Here is a 19,444-nt window from a genome sequence, read left to right as displayed (position 1 = left end):
ATACATGCCCTCTGTGTACAACCCCACATGTATGCAGAGTCCTTTGGTCACCTAAACAGGCTCATCAAAATTCGTGCCAGTCAAGCCCCTGCTCGAGGGGCATAGGCAAAGCACAGACCTTCTTTGCTGCGAGATAAATACTAGTTGCTCAAGAACAAATTATTACAAGCATAATTCAGCCTGGAACTGTTTGTACCCCAACAGGAACAAACCTAACTAGTCCCTGTGGTCTATCACGTACTCACACTGAAGCACTTCTACTATCACCCCTGGAAAAGGAAAGCACCCCTTCCTGGCTTGGCCTTATAAGTGGACTCAGCTGCTCTCAGAAGAGCAGCATGTGCCTCCAGGTACAGGTGAAAGCAAAAGGTGGTTAGGTTCTGCCTCATATGCCTCAGCTGTGTGCTTTCGTGCCCAATGCTTTTCTGCTCTGTCCTTCCTAACACAAAAGGTGGTGAGTTCACCAATTCACTGTATTGTTCAAAAAATGATTCATGCTTAGCGGTGAGAATCACCTTCAAGGTAGAAAATGGACTAAGATGAAAAGGCTCCAAGGGGCTCTAAGAAGGCCAAGCCAGACTTGGGAATATTTTATATGCTTGATTTCTCAGATCAGCACCTGGACTTCTGACTTTAAGTGTTAGTTTTTGCCCTATGTATGTATTTATTTGATTTATCCCACAAAAGGCTCAGGGCAGTTTACAGTAACAGCAAATAAGTCATTTTATATATATAAAATGCCTAGCACAGAAGTTCAATGCACATAAACCTCTTTCAAAATGGCTGAAACCAGTTTAAGATAAATCTGGATGGATATCAGACTTAATTGATTTAGGATAAATTGGTTTATTGAACTTGTGTCCCAAATCCCCTCCAGATATATAAAAATGACTTATTTGCTGTAAACTGCCTGAGGCTTTTGTGGGATAAATCAAATGAATAAATAAATACATAGGGCAAAAACCAACACTTATTGTGTGTGTGTATATGACTTATTTGTTGTTACTGTAAACTGCCCACAGCCCTTTGTGGGATAAAATAAATAAATAGGGGGGGAAACTAGAGGTGCACTGATACACTTGTCCAATGTTGAATTGGTACAATATAAAGAAAATTGGTTGTATCAGAAATCAGCCCAATGCAGCTGGTAATTTGGCCAAAAAATGCTCCTACGTGTGGCCATCCATGCTCCCCTGCATTCCTCCACCTACATGTCAGGAAGAGCCGGAGCTGTGCCAGGCATGCAGTGGTGGTGCTATGGGGGGCTATGGCAAAATTTGGGGTAGCTGCAGCCCCCTCCATAGCCCCTGCCCTGAGCCCAGCTCCTGCCTCAAGCCCAGCCTCTGCCAAGAAAAGCCTGGCACAGCCCCAGCTCCAGTCTGCAGCTGTAGCCTGCCTGCCTGCCCTGTCCCTCCCTGCACACATCTTGGGGGTACATGCTCCCCCCCATGCCCTCCCAGGAATGCACAGCAGTGGGAGCTGCCCCCCAAAAATGAGCCACAGCTCCAGCATGTGCCCTGGCCCACCCAGGCTGGGCAAAGCCTACCCCTGCCTCCTCCTCCTCCTCTCACTGCAGGGGGCATTGATCTGCCCACAACCACCATACACCCCTTCCTGTCCAGCACAACACACTTACCAGCTGTATCGAAATCGGATTGGTATTGGCCAATATGACTCCTTAAAAATTGGCTGTCGGTATCAGCACCCAAAATCTCTATCAGTGCACCCCTAGAAAAAAACAATACTTATTGTCAGAACTCCAGATGCTGATCTGAGAAATCAAACATATAAAATGATCCTAAGTCTGGCTTGGCCTTCATAGATATAGATATAGGACATTATAAGAGAACTCCCCAAACACAGATAGAACTTGCAGGAGGTTGCCTTTGGTTATCCTTAGGGGTCAGAATGAGACATAATGGTGGGAGTGGTCCCTTTGGTATATAGGGCCCACACAATTAGGGCTCCATAAATCAAAACCATCCCTTTGAATTGCACCCAAAAAGCCAGTGAAGACTCTGCAGCACTGGGATAATTTGCTCCTGGCATAACACTCCTGTCAAAAAGGGGGCTGCCACATTCTGCACCAGCAGCAGATTTTGGAGGGTTTTCAAAGGCAGCCCCACGTAGAACAAACTGCAGTATGGCAATGTCTATGAGCCCTTCTTTATGTACTGGGCCTTCTCCCTCCCTCTCGGAGATAACTCTCCTAGAGCACAGTGATTATGTGAGAGTCTCAGCATCAAAGAACAAACCTAGACTGAGTTTAAACCTGACGGGGATATTTACTGAGGTGAAATCTGGCCAGCCTTCTGTGGCTCCCACCCTTACTTTTCTGAAAGGGTATCGGGGGTAATTCTTATAAGCTGTAAGTAATTGAAATATGAAGGATCCAGGTTCAGGCAGTAGCATAATTTCAGCTTTATGGGAGAGAGAATTAAAACAATGGCTTTAGAGTAAAGGTTCATTGTACTGTTTAATGTATCTTCACATCCCATCTTTGCTTTTTATCACTATTCTACTGCACTATTGCACAAAGACCTTGCTGCCATTCAGGCTTTCAATGTGGGCTAGGTACTATATAAATAGCAAGTGGGAATCTGGCCTGAGGAGCTTACAGTTGAAATAGGGTAGGGAAAAGGAAATGTGGTATTCTAGTGCAAAAAGTGTTGAACAAAGAGATTTGATGACTTGCCCAGGTCACAGTGGAGGCCTGTGGCAGACCTGCAGGTTGCATCTATCACGCTGCTTTTCACTTAAGTCTGAGTTTTCCCAAACATGTTCCCACTGACATGATCCTTCTTAAGCATATGCTCCCCCGTCCCTCAATATCCAGATATGCTCCTTGCTGGTCCCCAACTCCTTTTTTCAGACAAAGGCTGGAGCTGGCCTTCAGCAAAGGTCCTTTCTCCTATACAGATATGTGCGGAGTTTGCTCACATGGAAAAAAAGAAGCAAAATGAGGTTTAGTAGATAATCTGTGTTTGATTTCAAGCCCCTAGCTGCCCGGGCTAGTGAAAAGAGAAGTGACCTGTAAATCATTCCCAAAGCACTTGTAGATAAACTGTAAACTATTTTTTTTATCAGCATTATTGATGCATAGGGCATATTTTACAAGAGATGTATATGCAACCCTGTCACCACTTTACACATCACCTCATTTATAAACCACTGAACAAACAGTGGCATGTCCAATAAATACTTTTATGAATTTTTGCCAACAATTTCTCTTACATAATGTGCTATCCATACACTGCAAATACGGAGTAAGTTATTTATAAATTGCATTTTGCATACTATCTATTATGGCTCAGAAATGCACTCATTCTTTTGCCACCTAGACAAAATTTGTCAAAGGACCATTGCATTTCACTTAGGGTTTAACGGCAGGCAATTCTTGCCTTCGTTATCAGCTATTACATAAACGGGCACTTTCATTCCTTGTCTCGCACTGCTTCTCAAGCTTAGCAGCAGCACCTCACTACCCTCCCTACATCCCCCCTTAAAATGCTCCTTTATTGCCAAATACTTGATTATCAAGTCTAACCTCAGTGTCTATAGTACTGTCCAATATTGCCTCTTTGCACTCCTTCCTTTGGCTGGAGCCACCTGCTCTCTTTTTCATAGAAAAAAAAAATCTTGGATGGCAGAGACCATCTTCTTGTTCTGTTTTTGCACAGGCTGTTGAACAGGGGCCTGGTTCATGACTGGAGCTCCTAGGCAGAAGAAATGCAACTAGTAAATAAGGGTCTAATCACTCCAGTCTCGACTCATCCTTTTTTCACTTCCAGCTGTAAAGTTCATGCCCTGGCTGTCTCGAGTCTTTGGCAGCTGGGGAATAGCTAGGGAGTGATGCCCTGATATTGGGGCAGTCATAGTGACATCAATATTAAGGCCAGGAAAAACCATTATGATTGTCTACAGGGCAGAGAACTTCATCCAGTAATTTCTGCATCAGCTGGGTTACCCCTAGTTTTGGCTTCACTAGAACTGGTCAGAAAACCTTTGATGGAACAAGAGTCCTTGGAAGATGCAAGTCCATTTAAATTGAAATGCACAGCAAAAATCAGGTCAACGGTGTCAGAATGCATCCATAGATAAGGTGATAACAAGAAGCAATTGTGTTCTGAAAGCCAAAAAATGGATGGGATCCCTAAGTAAAGGGACAGCAGCTTTGAGTAGAAAAAGGTATTTTGTCCATGCTCAGTGCTGCAACAGAAGTAATGTAGTCATCAATCTGGCAGACAGCCTTCTCCCCCATCCTTCTTCCTCCATGCCTCAGAGGAAAAACGTATTAGTGCACATCCAGGCCCAAGTTAAGATGGCTACATTACTTCCATGGTAGGACATTACACCTTGCTGCGATCTGTATTTCCCTACTGGCTTGGTCATCTTTTTGGATTCATAACTCTTAACATCTACTAATAAAGTCCCCTGGCACACTACTGCGGTGCTGTAGCTATGTAGCCCATTCACATTTCTAACATGAGATTGAAGTACTAGCGTTCGATTAAAAAACAGAAGCCAAAAAAAGGAAAATAAAAATTAAAAAAGCAGCAAACGTTTTTGTTTGTTGAAAAAGAAAAAAAAAATTTAAAAAGCCCTTAAGAGTAATAAAAACTTAAGAAAGAAACCATGGCTGAGCCCACTCCCTCCCCAATGCTATCCCATGCCTAAGCTCCCCCCACCCCACTTTTTGCCCATGGTTCTCCTTCCAAGGAGCTGCAGGCGGTTATGCTGAAGACAACGTCGTCCCTCAACATCTCATCCTCGGCAAGTCCACATTATTCACAATGCTGTGCTCTGCTTACCAGCTCTGTAACAAAATTATCTCTGCCTGCAGCTGCATTGTAGCCAAGTTGCCAGAACTGAGACCTTTCAAAGACAGGGTTTTTTCTGGGTTCGCAGTACTGCTCAAATGTTGCACGCACCTCTGCAGGGATGCTGTTAGGAGGGTCTGCAAACACCCCTGGCACATTGGTGTAGATTTCTAGGGCTTTATCCCCAGTGCAGTGAAGCATGACTACAATTTCATAATCCTCTGCCTCTTCCTTGGCCTTTGTGACTGCAAGGGATAATCGCAGCTTCTGTTCCAATCTCCTCCAGTTCACCCCAAGATTTCCAATAAAGGATAATGCTGGTGGAGGTTGGAAATGCTCCACTTTTTTCTCTTTGAATGAAAACTGTAACCCCCTTAATCAGGCTGCTGGTGACTCCACCGAGAGATAGGTCACTTCTGACACCACAGTGTTTAATCTGTGCCATTGGGTTCGGGGATGGGGTAACGCACTCAGACCTCTGTGCCTCTGGGGTCCTGTCCTCAAGTCACCATTCAGCAGAGCCCAGTGGGGTGGGAAACAGAGCTATAGCTTTATTAGGAACAGGATTCAGCAACTCCCGTGCTCACAGCTTGCAGGGAGAACTACCGCCACCCACCACCACAAACCGCATGCACAGGGCATCTGGCGGGGAAGTTGAGTCAAGAAGCCGTCTCCATCATTGGTTTGGTCTTCTCTCAATGTAGATGGCTGGAGCAGCCGAGCACGAGATTGTAGCTATGAAGCTGTGGTCTCGACTGAGTTCCAAGTTGCTCGTCTCAGCCTGCTCCCGGGAGATGGTGCCATATCCCCTATTTACATGGAACAGCTGATGAGCCTGGCAGTATCCAATCCTTATGTTGGCTATAGTTGCAATAGGACAAAGTCTTCATGTGAAGAGGAACCTGTGTGAGAGGGAGAGAGAAAAGGGGGCAGGGGAAAAGAAGAGAGAGAGAAATGCATAAATATCATGCACATAGTAGAATGGGGTTTCAGTTACGTTGGCCTCCAGGCATAATCACAATATAAAATTTTAAGAAACACAAAGTGTGCACAACACCTTTTGGATCCCTTATGAGGGCCTTATGGACAGCGAGTTCTGCGTAAAACATGGATTTTGCATTTACAGCACTTGCAAGCATTTCTGCAAGTCACTGGGGCTCTCCGAGTCCCACTGTCATCTGTGGTTTGACTGGCTGGAGGAATTCACATCTGTGAATTCTCTCATGTTAGAAATGTGCTACAGCAACCACCAGGTAACACTTGCAGCAGATGAAAGAGTCTGTATAACTGCACTAGCTGCGATGGAGCGGTGCCCATCTTCACTTGATACGGATCCTCCTCAGCCTTGAACATTCCCCCTGAAGGCAACAAGGCCCTTACTCAGTCCTGCTTATCCTTTTACTTAAAATTGCTTTGTACCACACCTCTGCTAAAAACTTCCACAATGAACACAGCTACCCTTGGAAAAAAAAAAAAAAAATCAAAGTTGTAAAGTTTAATCCTAAGAGTAAAAATTTCTAGTAAAAAAAAGTTTTCCATAATTCTCTTCCTATCTACATTTTCAGGTCATTCTCCTGTCTGCAAGATATGAGGAGATCAAGATGAAAGAAACCTGGTCTTTGGGAGGAAAAAAAACCCCAAACCCTGCACACTTCAAGGTATACGGGCAATCAGCTTTCTCCAGAACTACCAGAAAACCCAAGCTCGTTCTAGCCGGGGACATTGGCGCTAATTTCATTTTGTAACCAACACCTCTTCATTTCAAGGGCAGGAAACGGAAAATGGAGATCACAGGGATGATTTATCATGGGTTCTTATTGCTTGGTGCACTTCAGCTAGGAAGGTAGGAACAAGCTATGTATATTAGAGACTTTAAGGCTAATGATAACTTTTGCAATGGTAGAGCAAATTCCTCTGCTGCTCAGAGCTAGTGAGTGGTTAGTTCTTCCTTCTTCTCTGAAAGAAGAGTATCAACTCTAATACACACATCTACATATACACATTACATAGGTGAAACAACACCCATCCAAACCCATACCCAAAATATTCTCTGTAAGCCCAACATTAGTGAATAGTCCATGCAACACCTGATCCCACCTCCTGATGTACAACGGCCCTGTCAATACATGTCCATTCACAAATTGTAGACTTGAACCCTCAGCTCCACCAGGGATTCAGTTCACTCCCATAGAAATAAATAGCAGCACTGCTGTTGCTGCGAGTGGTCACCAGACGGCAGCACATGACTCTTGTTTCTTTAAACGGTAACCTTCGTTCAGAGGGCAGCGAGATGATTCCTCCCTGGAAATCAACTTCTTACAAGCACTAGGAGGTTGAATGCCTCCCCACATTCCCTTCCCTTGTGAAACTAGGGCTGCTTAATAGAGACTTCCTCCCTTTACCGGCAGGTCCCCTGCTCCTGCAGCCTAAACTCTCCCACGGCTCCGACCCAGCCGCAAGCACAGGTTCCCCGCAGCGTCAGACTCTTCCCTTCCCAGGGCACCCGAGTCCTGAGTTTGCACGGCTCCTCTCCAAGATAGGGGACTCAGCTCCTTAATGAGCCGGGCACCTGTTACAGAAAGTTGCTGGGCTGCTACTTACTGAGGGGACTAGCTGTAGGACTACTCATATATAAAGGAAGGGTCAAAAGTGTTGGAAAAAAAAAAAAATCAGTCCTCCTTGTCTTCCCAACTTGCCAGTTTAACAGCCCCCATCATATCACCACTGAACTTCTTGCCACCTTTATCTTCCCCCAAAATAAACTGAAAATCCCCCACCTCCCTCCTGGATCAAAAAATAACTAGATTTTTGACAGACAAGGCAGTGCCACTTCTGCCCCCCAACCCCCAAACCTTCCCTTCTCAAACAGAGCACGTCCCACATTTGGTGTTCCCACTTGTATAATAGAGGTGTCTCACCAACTTTCCATGATAACAATTAAATCATAGATTTCTTTACAGGCTATGAATTTTCAAAGTGGAAAAAGCAGATAATCATAATAAAATAGCACTTAGCATTTTAACCCCACTTGGAGTAGAGTTTATTTGAAAACCCTTGATACAGAGAGGCCAAAATGGAATAACTTGCATTCAGATGCATATTTTTTTCTTATTATGGCAAAGACAGGAGGAGATTCTTGGCTTAGTACCTGCCAGTCCCATCATACCACTCTGAACGCATTTATTGAAGCTGTTTAAGGTATGATACTTTTTAAAATTTATCTCTGGAACACAGTGAGCTATAATGAAGTCAAACATTTGCTCAGACAAGAATAAGACAAATGTAAGGAGAGCTGCTTGTCCATACATCAGAGTATCCAATGGAGTGTTTGGCCCTCAGCAAAGCTCCATGACAGCACAGTCCCATAGACTGAGTCAAGTCACTACACAAAACGTAGGGTGACAAGATATTTATCACCAGACAATGCACCAGTACCCATCTATTTACAGCATTTGCTACTAAATGGATTTGATAGCCTCTTCTGAAAATTGCACCATGTATTAATATTGACTTAGTTTCAGCTGATGCTTCATTTACTTCATGTAGTGAAATGATTGTACTTTAATAAGCAAATATATCCCCATGCCATTCAGCTGTGTCGATGACAGCACAGTCTCTCTTTTGACTAAACTTGTACAATCAAAAAGGGACAGTTTAACTTTGCCCTAAATGCTGTTGTGTAAGAACATACCCTGTATATTAAAGTGTTGCAGAGTTGATCAAGTCAATAAATGAATCTGTTCTTTGAAGTGAGCCGTGACTCTATTGACAAAAAGAAGCTTATTACATTAGAAACGCTTTAAATGTTCAAGTAAGGTTTTGGGCTAATGGACTGGATTCATTAACTGGGATTAATGGCTAAAGCCTTCACCTCTGTAGATCTTCTCTCTAAATGGTATAAACACTATAGTCCTAAGGGTAGCGCACTTGAAACAAGTATTCCTTTACACGTGGCATTTCCATATAGTTTGTATCCATGGGATTTACATAAAAGATTCAGAAGGTGAAATTTAGGGACACATCTTCCTTTCCACAGCAATTTTGACACTGGAGAGGTTAAAGGCTCACTATCCACATTGCTGAATAGCGGCTCCACAGAAAATAGGAGAACTCAGGTGATTTTACCCGAGAGCAAATGAAATCCTACAGCCATGTCAAACACGGGATTCCCAAGGTTTCATTGCTGTTTGATTCCTCTTGCAGGCTCGGTAGGGAGCTTCAGTTAAGCTACAGCTCATCTGCGCATTCGTGCTTACGTACATGCTTACTTTGTTGATTATGGGAGAACATATTTGATCATGAGCTGCCTTTTATCCATGTGCTTACAGCTCTTTCCTGAACAGGGATGGACTGAAAAACTGGGGCTTCAGAAGCGTGTACGGTGGCATAGATCCACTGAAGTGGAGTTATGCTGGGTATAGCATTGCTTTTCTAATGAAAAGGAAATTACACTATCACCCTTGACAAGTATAACAAAGTCAGGCTTCTTTAAACATGTTCCACTTTTTGGAATTGAATTTGGATGTGGGTTTCCCCAGAGGATGCATTTTTAACTGAACATCCACTAGCCGGGATTGTGAAATCTGCCACCTAGTCCAAAGGTTAAGGACATTACAGTAAGGGTGAAAAATCTGCTGTTACCAAAACCTACAAGCACGAAGACAAAATCTTTAGCAACCATACAGGACCTGACTGAACGAGCTAGAAGGCAGACACGCACACACACCCATGTCCACACATTGCCACAAATGTTCCCCAAACACCACACAAAATCACCAGTGTGTCACCCAAGAAAGCCACCACGCTTCTTCCCACATTTAAGAAGGTAACAAATCACCATATTTACACACTTTTTTCACATAAACATTCCTAAATCACCCTGGTTCCAGAGACAGTTCTCAAATCAGCACACCATTGTCCACAAACATCCCTGTATTCCCACATACCATTTCCATACCAAGTTCCTGAAGGACAGCAGAAACTCCCCAGTTTTCACAGGAAAAAGTTCCAATATTGCCACACGATATTACCGAATTGCCCCACGTGTGTCACCATACTTCCACACATAACGAGGAGCATGGTAAAACCCCACTGAACTGCAGGCATGTCCTCATCATCTTCCACAAAGAGCATCCTACTCCCATGCACACTTCTACGCAAAGTCCCCAAATCACCATATGAGTGCAAGTTTCAATGGAAAAAATCCCTGGGATTCCACACAGTATTACCCCGTTACATCTCCACGCACGTCCACAAAGAAGTTCCCAAAACACCCCAGAATCAGCACACCAGTTTCAACACAGGAAAACATAAAGGAAAGAAACAGGTTATCCATCACACAGGTACCAAACCAGCACATGACGTCCGCACAGAAATATCACTGTTTTTTCTGCCAAAAAAAGGTCCCAAACCACCATTTTCTTCTTTTTTTAAATCACCATATCTGCAGTTACCAAATGACCATATTATTTTCCAAGTGAGAAGAGCTTTTTCCTGGGTTTTTATTCCCCATTACAATGAATGTGTATTGAAAAGTTGGTTTTATGTTCTGGATTATAGTACTGCGTTTCCACATGAGCAGTCTGGTTTTGTTTCTGGGATCTCTGTCATAACAGAGCTCTCTGTGGTTCATTATTTCTTTATACTCATTATCGTTAGGGTAATGATATGAATTTTGGGGAGCACCGTGCGTGCAGCTGAATGAAGGGGTTTTTTCTGCGTCTCAGCAGAGCTGCTGGTCACAAGGCAGAACGATGTATTAAGATCAACCTTGCAAATGCTTAGACAAGCGGTTTTCTGAACAAAGTAGGGTTAGAGCCCACCGTGTAAGAAGAACAAGACGCAGCCCGCCAGCTATTATCAGGAAAATTAGACAGAAACCAAACCTTGGAGATGGTGCCAAAAAATCATCAAAGAACAAGAAAGAACCAGCAAGTGACCGAGAGTACCCAAGTTCATGGTCTTACGCATGTGCTCTTAGCACAAGAGCATGGAGGACATGTATAGGTGATTTCATGCTAATGTAGCAAACAGTGAACAGAGGAGAGCTTAAGATAGGAGGAGAAATGGGTGGAACCAGAGGTGAAGCAGGGGTAGAGTATATGTTTAAGACATTTAATATTAAGGACCCAAAGTGTATAAATGTTAAAACACACTGTTGTTCGGGGCAGGACCCTGTCTCTTCTGGCAGGAGGCCCCTAGTCCGAAGCCGTCTCCATTCTGAATAAAGCTGTTGCGAGCAACATGTGCCGGTGTTTGCTCCCTGCTCTGGCTAATGGGTAATTGGACCATCGTCTCCCTAGTCGCTGGGCACCACATGGAGTTGGGGTCTAACAATTATTACTGGGGTTTCCCACCTACCCGAACCTGACAGTTCCCTGCCAACCCCCCCGGGGCCCTGCGCAGCCCCGCCAGCTTCTGAGAGGTCACAGCTAGAGGGAATTACTCTCCTTTCTTCTGACAGGGAACAGGGTAAAACCCCACTGGACTGAGAGCGGGTCCTCTTCACTGATCAAGGTCAGGGCAGAGTCACCTGTTGCCAGCCTGGCCCATTCTCCAGGCGGGCTGTAGCATAGCAAAGACGTGGCTCAGGCAGGAACCCTGGCCCGGGCCACCACCACCTCCCTTGTCCCCCAGGAACCCCTGCTCCAACCTGGCCACTACCACCACCCAAGGGCAAGGGCCACAGCTGGGTGCAGGGCCAGGCGGCCGCTCCTTTCCCTATGCCACGTTCCCAGGGGGGTGTGTTGGCTCCTCATGCACAAAGTGACCCGGGGTGCTGCCACTCTCCTCGCAGCGGGACAGGGCCTGGTGGCTGGAAGTCCCCACAAAGCAGTGCAGCTTGTGTGTGGAGGCCCAATGCAGCCCTCGCTGGCCTCCCCACAGCACGGCAGCTCATTCTGGGGGTGTGGGCATGTCCCAGGGGGAGCCTTCTTGTATTCTGGGGAGCTTTTTCCACCCGCAGCAGTGCACAAGGGCTCCAGCACCAGGGATCCTGCTGGATGTCACTGCCCCGGGCAGCATGTTTTCATTACTCTTCCTCTCATACTAAAAACTTGAGTGTGCTACCCTTCTTCCCTTTAGACAGCAATTTACCTTTTCAGAGCTGTTTTTTTAATCTCCATGAGCTAACAGTAATTGTTTCACCTCATAGGAGACATCCAGGAATGGAATTACATTTGGTTCACGTTTGGCATTGCAGGAATAGTTGCCTGTGCAAAATGGTTTATTTACAATTGGCAGTAAAGTACTTAAGCAAGAAGATTGGTCTTACTTCAAACGGGAACCTAAGAAACACTCATGAAACCAAAATCCCTTTGGCAGACAATGTCATCTCTCAGGAAAATTACAGTCTGCTATGACCCTGCCCATAATAGCCTAGTCAGCGTCTAAGACTTGACTAGTGATTTTGGGTACCTAAGCAAAGACTTTTAAAGAACCCTGATTTTCAGGAACTGTGGAGAACCCTGCAAATGGGTGAATATCACACTTCTTCAAGGTGTGTTATGGAGGGAATCAAAATCTCAGGGCAGCATTGAAAGCTCTGCCCTTGCAGCCACCATGAAGACCAAGACATGAACTTCACCACAACAGCAAAAGTGACAGACATGGGACACGCACAAGTAGCAGAGCGACATTTCAACCATGGCGGAGTGCTGGACCACGTGCCGAAACAGCAAGAGCACTGGTCCCTTCCACATCTACGGCTTGCATCTGGGCCCCAGTGGAGCTGCATTTGTGGGCACGAGGACGAGGCATTCTTATTTTGGCTTGGGCTTCAGATACTCCAGCTAGGCTGATGTGGATCAGCCAAAAGCAAGAGTAGATTTGTATCTCATACCCTATGTTAATCACAAGCCTCTACTTAGTCAAATGCATTTTTGTTTCAATGGTTCAAAAATATTTATTCCCTCCCTCCAGCCAAATGTGCTGGGAAATGTGCTGTCACTGACTTAACATTCCCCAATTGTTACAATACATAGTACATTTGAAAATAAAAAATAATTTTAAAAATATAATTCATTTAAAAATTATATAATGGCAGTGAGAAAATACGTCTGGCTCCCTCACAACTCAATAGCCCCTCAGGGATGAAATAGGAAGAGATGGCTGAAAGCCTGTGAACATTACACTGAACAGGCAAGGGAAGACCACAGCTGGACTTCAGGGAGCCGCGAACACCTGGAGGTGACTGGGGATCGACACAGGCATTCTCCTTCACGCAAAGGGACAAGAGCATCTTCCCAATGCCGTGACTCAGCCCGGTACAGAAAAAGCACCCACCGTGGTATTAGAAGTAGCAAGACTCGTACCAGAGGCATTCAGAGAATAAGGTCTAAAACACTGGAACTAAAAAAACACCAAGCAGCTCACAAGTTCGTCCTAAGTATTTTACTTTTATTGGGACCAGTTTTTCTTTTCAGACAAGGATCACCTGAACTTCCACAGATCATACCAAAGCATCACTACTTCACTGTACCTTATTTTCAGTTCCTCAGAGAATCAGGACTGATTTCCTACAGTGCATTAGCAATTGTGAATTCATGACTAGGAACCATCTGTTACACAGTCTTTTACCACTTGTAAATCACAACAGGAAACAGCTGCATTAAACAAGAACACAGGTTGGATCGGTAGATAGAATGAAAAAGTTTATTCCTTCAGCCCGCTCTCAGTAGGAAGAATAATGACTGAATCTTCTCAATGTAGACAAGCACTAGCCACAAAGTGAAAAGTTTTTATACCGTTGGATTGTTTGACTGCGTACATCTTAGGCCCATTTGTTCCTACCAGTTTGACAATGACGTCAACTAACTTTACAATTGTTTGGACACAGAACAAGATCTTTGTCCCAATTGGAGTTGGAGATTAACACTTCCAAGCACCCATGGAGACTTCACTTCCAGATGCAAACAAACTGCACCACAAGCAGCCTCAAACTGGCCCTGCAACCTCAGCTGAAGCAAGCTACAGCCAAACCACTAACAGAACCAAGCACAAACCTGCGTTTCTACGCTACCACCAAGAACTGCTCAACAACCCAACCAAGAAAAACCTCCACTCTACCTCCAATTGCATCTACTTGGATCAACCACTTAAACAGCAAAGCCAAACAACCTGCAAAACTCTTGACTGCCTCATATCAATATACACAACCAGCACAATGCCTCAACCTCGTCATACACAATCGGGGCCAACCCAAGATGGAATGCATGGTGCAGCTTGAAGTGTGGGGCTGCTTGTTCCTAATGGGTGTTTGAAAGTGGAGAGATGCACACCGTCTCCATCAGAACTCATCTGAGCATACATTAACAATTCCCCTCCCTCCCTCCCACGCACCCCAACCCACACTATTTGTTCCTGAGCTTCATTTCCTGCTTCCATTCATTCTTCTCCAGCTGCCCTTCAGGGACCTGAAACGGTGCATAAAACAGAAGTCAAGTTGACTGGTAATGAATTGCACACCCCACTAGAATATAAAATAACGTAGCTCACACCACCTATTGTACTCTCAAGCTTGGTATCCTTTCAAAACAAGGGGGAAGTGACACATGTCTGGTTTTCTAAATGAGTGCCTCCCTAGCAGTCACCCCTGTATGACAACAGGAGGACCTAAGACACAAATCTTGTATATAAGGGGATCCCACTGCTTCAAACCTTCCATGACATGTTAATCACAAGGTCGACAACTTGGGGATGCAACTTGCAGAGAGGACAGACACTGTCCAAATGACTTTACCTTCCCTCGGGGTGGGCTGGCATGGGTCTACTCCCTCCTTAATGGCTAACTCCTGCTCGTCTGTCCCTGCTTCTCTTTCTGGGGGCTTAAAAAAAACAGACAGACATAGTATTTAAGTCAACACATCAGAGGACAAGACTACAGGCCCCAACTTCTCCCCTCCTCTTACCTGTAACTGAACCTGCTGCCACTCCATCCTTGTCTGTGGAAAGTGTGAAGAGCAGACATCTGCACCTGTACAGATTCGGCCTCTGACATCCAGGCAGGAGCAGAGTGCTATGGGCCAGGACTCTGGACAGAACTGCTAGGGTGGCACCATGAACGGTGACCACAAACACCGGCAACCCTGCTTACAGGGCGGTGCTCCCTCCACACAGCTGTCTGCTAGGGCATGAAGCCCGGATACAACCTGCAAAGAGTGGAATGCCAGCTGACAGGTGCCTCAGGTAGTCTTGATCAGGGGGTCAAAGCCACCCCGTGTCTGGAGGATAAAAGGGCCGTGCCTTTAGCCTCCTGTCACAGCAGCCACAGTGCCGAAAGGACTGAACGAGGCCTCAGCCCCCGAGTCAAGGTCAGGGGCAACCAACCCTCTGATTACAGAGGGGTGGAAAGATGCTGGCAGGCAGAGCTTCTGAAAAGTGCCAAGACAAGAGAACTGAGCCACAGTTACAGGAAGCCCAGGGCGCTCAAAGTACCAGAGTTCCCTGAGCAGCAGAAATGAGGGCAAAGAGAGGCACACACCCCACTTACAGGAGTGCCTCTCCCCCACCAACCAGCTATGGCAGTGGTCTCACACACTTACTATGGGGCAGCTACAACGTACAAGGCACTGCACAGCTTAGTCTTGCCTTTGGGAAGGAAGCAGCCGAGACCTGTTTCCTGGTTACAGGAAGGTCCCCGCTGCTCCAAGGCTCCCTCAGCCACATTTTAGCTCATACATGACAGATATAAGGGCAGGGCGGTCACTGTGTCCAGAGTCCCTATCCTTCACACCCCGTTTTCCTGCCTGCCTTTCATCTCGCCTCGCCCCTTTGCACCAGGTCTTCCAAGCAGTGTAAGAACAAAGACTGAGACCAGGTGTAAGCCAACACAGCCCGAGTGCACATCGAGCGGCTGCAACTCATCCCTTTTCAGCCCTGATGTGCAGGAGTTCCAACATGCTCAGTCTGCTCCAGAAGGCTGCAGCCTTCCCTGTACACCCTAAGTAACACCTCTGTCAAACCTCACAAAGTAGCCTAAGATTTGGCAAAAGAAGAGCAGGAGACCTGTGCCTTGCTTGTAAGCTGGGGCCCAGAAGGTCCTGGCACTCAAACCTTCCACAGCTCACAAAGCCCTAGTCTTTCCCACACAACTCTATTACCTTTGCTTCCTGGTTGCCTGGCATGGTTTTCTGCTCTGGGATCAGTTAAGTCCTAGTTGTCTGTCATCTTTACTTCTTCTTCCAGAGGCAGAAAGAACAAGGCAAAAATGGGATATAAGTCAGCGCAATTGAAGATGCATCTGCAGGCCCCAGCCTGTCTCACTCTTTTGCCCTTACCTGGACCTGCACCACTCTGTCCTCTGAAAGGCGGGAGGGCAGACATTTGCGGGCTTGGCTGCCAACATCCGGGCCAGCCAGAAGCAGATCGCGATGGGCCAGGACTCTGGACAGACCTGCTAGGGTGGCACCAGGAATGGTGACCACAATCACTGGCAACCCTGCTTACAGGGGTTGCACCCTCCACACAGCTGGCTGCTGGGGCTTGATGCCCAGAGAAAATGTGCAAAGCCCTGAATGCCAGCTGACAGGTGCCTCCAGCGGTCTTGATGAGGGTCAAAGCTGCCCCACATCTGGAGGATAAAAGGTCCATGACTTTAGCTTTTTCTCACAGCAGGGGGAGCTTCTGAAAAGCACCGAGGCCAGCAGAAAAAAAAGTCTAGAGACCTGAGCCCAAGCTACAGGAAGGTCGCAGCCCTCAAAGAACCAGAGTTCCCTGCCCTGAGCAGCAGAAATGAGGGGAGGGAGAGACACAAACCCCGCTTACAGGATGGCCTCTCCCCCACCAGCCAGCTACGGCAGTGTTCTCACACATGTACTATAAGGCAGCTCCAACGTACAAAGCACTGCACAGCTCAGTCTTGCATCTAAGCAGGGAGCAGCCTGCACTCTTTTAACAAGGTGGCTGCTCTGTCAGCAGCGACTTGCAGCAATGGGCCTGGGCCCGATTACAGGGCAGCCATGCTGTGCCATCATTGCCAGCAGGTGAAGAAGCATCAGAATCAAAGGGGAGGCAATATGGAGGGCAACCTCCTGCTTGCAGGACAGCCCGCCTTTCCCCTGACAGCTCTACAAGAGCAACAGCCTCCAGGGCCAAGACCTGCTTCCTGGTGACAGGGAGGTCCCACTGTCCAAGGCTCCCTCAGCCACAATTTGGCTCATACATGACTGAGACCTAAGGGCAGGGTGGTCACTGTGTCCAGATTCCCTTTCCTTTGCTCCCCGTTTTCCTGCTTGCCTTTCATCCCACCTCACCGCTTCGCCACCAAGTCTTCCAAGGACTTTAAAAACAAAGACTGAGACCAGATGTAAGTCAACACAGCCTGAATACACCTTGAGCAGCTGCAACTTTTCCCCATTCAGACTTGATGTAAAGGTAATCCAACGTGCATAGTATCCTCCAGAATCCTGCAGCCCTCCCTGTAATACCTAAGAAACCCCTCTGCCCAACCTCACAAAATAGCCTCAGATTTGGAGAAAGAAGAGCAGGAGACCTGCACTCTGCTTGTCAGATGAGGGGCCCAGGACATCCTGGTATTGCCAGCCTTCCTCAGCTAATGAATCCCTCATGTTTACCAAACCTTTGCCTCCTGGTTGCCCAGCATGGTTTTCAGCCCTGGTTATCAGTTGACTCCCATCTGTCGGTCCTCCTCTTTACTCCTCCTTTGGGGGGCAGAAAATAACAGGATGGAAACAGGGTGTAAGTCATTGCGGTGAAAGATACATCCACAATTCCCAACTCGTCTCCCTCGTTTACCCTTACCAAGTGCCACTCTATGCTCTGTCCACAGAAAGTGGGGAGGGAAGACATCCATGGGCTTGGATGCTGACATCCTGGCCAGCTAGAAGCAATGCCATAGGCCAGGACTCTGGACAGAACTGCTAGGGCGGCACCATTAACAGTGACCACAAGCACCGGCAACCCTGCTTACAGGGGGGTGCTCCCTCCACACAGCTGGTTGTTGGGGCATGAAACCCAGAGGAAACCTGCAAAGAACTAAATACCAGCTGAGAGGTGCCACAGGCAGTCTCAATCAGGGGTCAGAGGTGTCCCATGTGTCCGGAGCACAAGAGGACCACAACTTGAGCCTCCTGTCACAGAAGCCACAGAGCCCAAAGTGCTAAATGAGGCCTCACCCCCCAGGCCAGGGATAGAGGCATAGCACTGCTTACAGGGTGCCAGGGGAGGCCATCTCAATAGTGCCAAAGCAACAGAACAGCAGAGCAGAGACCTGGACCTGAGTTACAGGAAGGTCATGAAACCTCGGGGTCCCAACATGCTCAGTATCCTCCACAAGCCTGCAACCTTCCCTGCAATCTGTGGGTATCATCTCTGGCCAGCCTCTCCAAGTGCAATGAAATCCAGAGAATCAAGGGGACCTGCACCCTGCTTACAGGCTGCAGGCCAGGCATGGGGGTGCAGAAGTACAGCTGGCCAACTGCCAGGGCACTCATCTCCAGGAACTCGGATATGGAATACATAGCCTTCTCTCAAACAGGATGGCAGGAACCCTTCATGTGAGGGACCAAGTGGCCACAAGAACATGCTAGCCATCCGAAAAGAGGGGGCCCCTACCCTGAGATACAGGGAGGTCATGTTATTAAAGTAGTAGAAGGGGGGACCTAACACTCCCCCAGGCCAGAAGGCACGGAAAGTTGTAGTGGTGCTTAATCCCCTGGGTGAGGAGGTGGAAAGAGAAGGCTATGAGGATGCATCTCATCCCATTTCCAGCACTGGGAAGAAAATTAAGTACGCTGCAGCGATTTTAAGAACAAAAATAAAATAACAAACACTTTCACTCCCAGGCACCCCTGTCTCTCACTGTCCACACTCTGACAAGAGAAAAAGACTGCTCCCAGGCCAGAAAGGAGCTCCATGCTGCAAACTGCTTGACATCAAGCCTTCCACTGGAAAATCCTCCTCTGCTCCAGGAGGGAAAGAAGGCTGAGACCGGCACCCTGCTTACAGGGCACAGTCTGAGTAGCCAGACTGCCCACAGGGGGCAAAAGGGAAAGGCTCAGAGCCCTGCTTACAGGAATATCCCTCAGGCCAGACAAAGGAAAGAGCTGTCAAAGGTATACTGAGACCTGGACCCTGCTTACAGGGTGGTCCACAGCCCTGCAGAATCTCACTGTCCACCAAGAGGCACAGGACTTGCACCTTTGTTACTGGGTACGGTCTGTTTGGCTTGCCACACTGGCCACAGGGGCAAAAGGGAAAGGCCTAGAGCCCTGCTCTAAGGGAGGGCCCACAGCCAGCCAAGAGTAAGAGCTGTCCCCAAAGGCACAGTGAGACCCAGACCCTGCTTACAGGGTGGTCCACAGCTCTGCAGAACCCAGTCCTCCACCAAGAGGCACAGGACTCGCACCCTCAGTTCAGGGTGGCCCAGGGGTCTGGACATGGTGTGCCAGGCGCAGATGCAGGAAGGACAGATGCCTGGACATAGGGAATGGAGAGGAGGCCACAGGCTTCAACCCAGCCACGGGGAGGTCATCAAGCTCTGGGTTCTGAAGAGTTTGCCGTCACCCCACGAGACTTGGCTCGTATCAAGGCCGTCCTGCTGCACAGTGCTGCAGACTGCTCCATCTCTCAGGCCAGTGGAACGAGGCTACTGGGTTACAGGGTAC

The 19,444-nt window shown here is 47.1% G+C and overlaps 1 long non-coding RNA gene across 2 annotated transcripts; it reads right to left on the bottom strand.

The window, feature by feature from the left end:
• Positions 1-4,706: 4,706 nt before the first annotated feature.
• On the bottom strand, positions 4,707-17,387 carry LOC132244233 (uncharacterized). 2 transcript variants are annotated; one of them, XR_009455820.1, is made up of 4 exons: positions 15,920-17,387; positions 14,560-14,644; positions 14,170-14,233; positions 4,707-5,722 (listed from the first exon to the last, which is right to left on the bottom strand). It is a non-coding gene; the product is annotated as an uncharacterized LOC132244233 (long non-coding RNA). The 2 variants fall into 2 exon arrangements; XR_009455819.1 differs by lacking the exon at positions 15,920-17,387 and adding an exon at positions 14,729-15,896.
• Positions 17,388-19,444: the final 2,057 nt, after the last annotated feature.

The sequence above is a fragment of the Alligator mississippiensis genome, chromosome 11 (genome assembly GCF_030867095.1).
Source record: "Alligator mississippiensis isolate rAllMis1 chromosome 11, rAllMis1, whole genome shotgun sequence".
Lineage (NCBI taxonomy): Eukaryota > Metazoa > Chordata > Crocodylia > Alligatoridae > Alligator > Alligator mississippiensis.
Note: the sequence above shows the minus strand (reverse complement) of the source record. Positions and strands in the feature narration are given on the sequence as shown.